Here is a 6,000-nt window from a genome sequence, read left to right as displayed (position 1 = left end):
GCTTGTTTTTTGTGGGACGAGATGACGTTTTCAGCGGTACCATTTTTATTTATATTTGTCTTTTTGATTGCGTGTTATTCCATTTTTTGTTTGGCAGTATGGTGATAAAGCATTGCTTTTTGCTTCATTTTTTATTTTTACCGTGTTCACTGAAGGGGTTAACTAGAGGGACAGTTTTATAGGTCAGGTTGTTCCGGATGTGGCAACACCAAATATGTGTACTTTTATTGTTTTTTTTTTTTTTTAATAATAATATATATTGATGGGTACATTATATTTTTATTTTTGGTGGATTATTTTTTTTATATTTTTGCAATATTTTTTTATATTTTTTTTCTCACTTTCTGATAGTTTTTATACTTTATTACTTTGTCCCACTCTGGGACTTTTTTTTCTCTGATCGCCTGCATGGCACAGGAATGCAGCACCATCCCTGTGCCATGCAGGCTTTCAGCGCTGGACAGGGAGAAGATTGTTTGGAGGTTCACTGCGCATGTCCAAAAAATCTTCCTGCTGTCTGGTGACCCGGATGTTGTCATGACGACATCGGGTCGTCATGGCAACATCCTGGAAGCCACGGCAGACAGCGCTGGAAGCCGGAAGAGGAGGTGAGTATCTGCGATCACCTCCCCTGGCCTCCGCAATGCTGCGATCGACTTCGATCGCAGCATCGCGGGGGTTAATGTGCTGGGAGCGGTGCGTGACCGCTCCCTGCACATAGTACCGGGTGTCAGCTGTGACAATCAGCTGACACCCGGCGGCGATCGCGCCCGCACAGCCTGTGTGCGCGTGCGATCGCCATGACGTACTAATACGGGTCTGGCTCTTAAGTCCCAGGGCACAGACGCGTATTAGTATGTCAATTGTTGTTAAGGGCTTAAACACCAGACGGGCTTGGTGGGCCTTGTATTTTTTGCCCGGTTTGATTTTGCCATTACTTATCTTCCCGGCTCTACGAATGTCAACACGAAATTCAAGTCAAGATTCTTAGTGAAGGGGTGGGGAAGATCTCAGGCAGCACATTCAGGATGCTCAGGACAGTGCGCAGGAAGGTTTACCTATAAATAAGCTTTATGTACTGCCCTCTTTAGTCATAGATCTTCTTAATGAAGTACATGATTCCTTTTTCGCTGGCCATGTGGGTTCTTCTGCCTCTTCAAGATCACTTTCTGGGTCTTTTTAGTGGCAGAATGCTCTTAAGGATATTGAAGAGTATGTCTGAAAATGCAAAGTCTGAAAGTCTGTGCCAGGGCTAAAGCCTCTAGTTGTCTCTTCCCTAACGATGTTCCATTACAAACCTGGACCCACTTGTCTATGGACTTTGTCACTGATTCGCTTAACTGGTGGTATTACTGTCATGTGGGTGGTGGTAGACCGTTTTAGCAAAATTGTTCTTTTGGTCCCACTTCAAAACATGTCAACTGCTAGGATCTTAGCAACTTTGTTAATTTCTCAAATCGTTAAATTTCATGGTGTTCCCAAAAACATAATTTTCGTTTGAGGAGTTAAATTTCTGGCTAGTTTTTGGCTTAGTTTTTGCTCCAGATTGGGTATCAATCTGTTTTTTCTCTTAGTGTATCATCCCGAGACTAACAGTCAAACAGAAAAGGATGAACCAGGAAATAGAGCAGTATTAGGGATGTTTTGTCTCCTCTAATCAGGAAGACCGGGTGGAATTTCTGTCCCATACCAAGTGTGCTCTAAATAACCATTCCTCTAAGACTACCGGGACCTTGCTTTTTTTAGCTGCTGTAGTTTGTAGTGTTTGGGAATTTTTCAGAATTACAATCCTCCATGTCAGAGGAAGAGAGATTTTGTCCCCAATTAATTAAGGTCTGGAGGGAGGTCAAAAGGGATCTTTTGGTAGCTAGTGACCAGGCCAAAAGTGGTGCTAACCACAGAGGTAGGAAGGCTTCTATCTTTAGGGAGGGAGATTTTGTGTGGTTGTCTTCAAAATATCTGCACTTAAAGATCACATCTAGAAAGTTTGTGCCTAAATTTGTAGGTCCTTATAAAATTATAAAAATTTTAAATCCTGCAAGTTAAGTTGCAACTTCCTATTGCCTGGAAAATCATAATTCTTTCTATTCTTCTCTTTTAAAAAAAAAATTGATGGGGCCTCAAGACATAATTGAGGTGGATTTGGAAGGGTGTAAGTAGTATGAGGTAGGGCGAGTGCTTTGTTCCATGTGGGTCAGGTGCCGTCCACATTGTCTCGTTAAGTGGAAAGATTATGGTCCTTAAGATAGCTCTTAAGTTAATTTGGGGATCTTCATGTGATCAGATAGACAGATTATTGGGTGGGGCTGGGGAAAATCCAGCAGTCATGGTACGCATGGGTACCAATGACAAAGTTAGAGGGAGGTGGAGGGTCTTTGAAAATGATTACAGGGAATTAGGAGAGAAGCTGAAGTACAGGGCCTCCAAGGAAGTATCTTCAGAAATACTTCAGATTCCACTATCATCACTAGAAAGTTAACTGGATCTTAAAGAGTTAAATAAGTGTCAGGAAGAAAGGGTTTGGATTCATGGAAAACTGGGCCAGCTTCTCTGTCAGCTACAGGCGCTACGATAGGGACAGGCTGCACCTTAACGGGGAGGGTGCAGCTGTGCTGCGGGAAAAAATGGTCAGATGGATGAAGGAGCTTTTAAACTAGGATCTGGGGGGAGGGAGGGTGCTTGTGCAAATAAGGGGATACAGTAGACAGAGAGACAGTAGGGGTCAATGAGGATTTTTGGGGGCTAGGACATTCAAGTAAATTAAGTAGGCGAGTAGGAGTAATAAATGTCTGCTGGCAAATGCAAGAGGTCTTGCAAACAAAATGAATGAATTAGAGGCTCTTGTGTCAGTCACAGATTACAATGTGGTGGGCATTAGGGAAACCTGGCTAGAAAGCCATGACTGGGTGACAAACAGAGGGTTACACTACACTTAAAAAGTTAGGAAAGAAACAAAAGATAGAGGGATGGGTATTTTCGTTAAATCCAATTTATAACCTGTGCTCAATGACGACAATGTAGAGCCAGTATGGGTAAATCTACATGGAAATGGCAATAATGGAAAGCTGCTAATTTGCGATTGCTACAAGCCTCCTAATATAGCTGAACATGAAAAGGATGATATGCTGCAACACATTTAAAAGGCAACAAAAACAAGTCATGGCCATAGTGTTGGCTCCCTTGAAATTGTTCCAGAAAATTATTACAATTACACATGTTTTGTTATACCCGTATATTTCCTTTGTGTGTATTGGAACAACACAATAAAAAAGAGAAAAAAAGGCAAATTGAACATAATTTCACATAAAACCACCAAAAATGCGCCGGACAAAATTGTTGTCACCTTGTCAAAATTGTGGGGTGTGGGTAAACAACTTTATTTCAAGCACGTGAAGCTCGTTCAAACTCAATTGTGGCAACATGAAAATCACACCTGAAATCAGATAAAAAAGGGAGAAGTTCATTCAATCTTTGCATTGTGTGCATGTGTGTGCCACACTAAGTATGGAGAACGAAAGAGAAGAAGAGAACTGTTTGAGGACTTGAGAACCAAAATTGTTGTAACCTTGAAATTGTTGATATTTTTCAAGTCCATCTCCAGAGATCTGGATGTTCCTTTGTCCATGGTGCGCAACATAATCAACACATTTACAACCCATGGAACTGTAGCTAATCTCTCTGGATGTGGACAGAAGAGAGAAACTGACGAAAGGTTGCAACGCAGGATAGTCCAGATGGTGGATAAGCAGCCCCACTAAAGTTCCAAATAAATTCAAGCCATCTTGCATGCTCAGGGTGCATCAGTGCCAGTGTGAACTATCAGTCAACATTTGAATTAAATGAAACGCTATGGCAGGAGACCCAGGAGGACCTCACTGCTGACACAGAGGCATAAAGAAGCTACACTGCAGTTGGCCAAAATGTACATGAATAAGCCAAAATCCTTCTGGGGAAGCGTCTTGTGGACAGATGAGACCAATATAGAGTTTTTGGTAAAGCACATCATTCTACTGTTTAAACAAAATGAAGCCTACAAAGAAAAGAACAGAACACAGTAACTACAGTCAAATATGGTGGAGGTTCAAATATGTTTTTGAGTTCTTTTGCTGCCTCTGGCACTGGGTGCCTTGACTGTGTGCAAGGCATCCTGAAATCTGAAGATTAAGAAAGGATTTTGTGTGGCAATGTAGTGCCTAGTGTCAAAAAGCTGGGTTTATGTTCTAGGTAATGAGTCTTCCAGAATGACAATGACCCCAAGCATACATCAAGAAGCACCCAGAAATGGATGGAAACAAAGTGCTGTAGAGTTGTGAAGTGACCAGCAATGAGTCCGGATCTAAATCCCATTGAACACCTGTGTACAGATCTTAAAATTGCTGTTTGGAAAAAAATATTAAAATTTGAGAGTCTTCAGTGGTTGATACCTTTGTTTAACTGAAAAGATGGTAACAAATTACAAGCTTTCGAGACTACTCAGATCTCTTCAGTAGACATAGTATAACACAAAATCTGAAGAGTCACATATTTATACACAACAGGGCACAGGAATAATGCAATAGATAAGACAAGTGACGTGAAACAGAACTATCAGTATGGGAGAGGGAGAAGCAGTTGTGGCTGTGAATATTGGAACAGTTCATTGAGAAGGAGTATAAAAGTTTTATTGCCCTGTGATTGAGGTCTGGTCCATGATTGTGATGCCCCCAAACAGTCTGAGGAGCACATTCCTTAGTTGATGTAGAAAGACATATATCCATGCGACACATTCATTCCTGCTCTGTGAGTGTGTCAAAGATTGTCATAAGTTTGTAATTCCACATTTTTCCGTCTGAGATTTGAAGTTACCTTTTAAAACAAGTAATTTCATGTCCATGATGCTGTGATCAGGGATAAAAAAATGTTAGGCCACAGGTAGATCTAATCTTTTTTCTTTTATTGTGTGGCGATAAGAATTCATCCTTGTTCTAAGTTTTTGCCCTGTCTCCCCTACATACAGACCCCTATCTGGACATTTGGTACATATAATTAAGCACGCTACATTAGATGTGATGCAGCTGAAAGTACTTGGGATCTTGTGGTTGTCTCCTGATTTGAGTTGGGAATCTTTATCTTGTCTGTGTTCATTATAAATAGACAGATTTTACATTTGTTTCTGGTTGCAGGGAAAAGTTCCTGTAGCTGTTGGTGAGGACATGGAGCTTCTGAAATGATGCTTTTTAGTTTTGGGGGCTGCCTAAAACACAGAAGTGGGGGATCTGGAAATATAGATTGTAAGCGGGCATCTTTTTGTAATAATGGTTGTAATTTCCATGTAGCTCTACTTAGCACCCCCAGAATTGGATTTTAGGGGACTATTAGAGGCACCAGATTGCTTTCTTGTTTAGTTTTGTAATGTAGGAGATGATTCCTTGATATTCTGGTGGCTCTTGCAATCTGGTTTTCAATTCTTCTTGTATGGTATCCCTCGTTCAAAAAAGTCCTTCTGAGGCCACCAAGGTGTTGTCTCTGTCCATAGGGTTGGAACATATCTGATTGTATCTTGTCACGGGGTCCTTCTCCAACATCACACAATCAACAGAGCAAGAGAAGATTGAACAATTCCAAGACCTTTATTATAGGCAATACTGAAAGATCCATATACAATCCACCACACAGAGGATAAAAATAGTCCAGAAACATGAATGCAGTCCGGTAATGGTACCAACGCCCTGGGAGATGAGAGTCCAACAATCCAGCAGACAGAGGATAAAATAGTCCATATGTTTCTCCATATATATTCCTTCAAGAAATATTTCCAAAGTCATCCAGGCTTCTCCCATTCTCTCTGGCATGCTGTCCTCACATCCTCGTCCCATACAGAATCCCACCAGTGTCTCTCCTGGCTGTGATATTTAAAAGTCCCTTCTCCTCATTCACAGGTCAGGGAGGGAGGTCCCATTGCTGGTATTTCCATTACATTGCAAAATCAACAAGCTAGCCTGGTTCAATATGTCATTAGCA

This window comes from Phyllobates terribilis, unplaced genomic scaffold (assembly GCF_046119375.1).
Source record: "Phyllobates terribilis strain yellow unplaced genomic scaffold, ASM4611937v1 Scaffold_167__1_contigs__length_4167997, whole genome shotgun sequence".
NCBI lineage: Eukaryota > Metazoa > Chordata > Amphibia > Anura > Dendrobatidae > Phyllobates > Phyllobates terribilis.
This window is presented reverse-complemented; position numbering follows the sequence as displayed.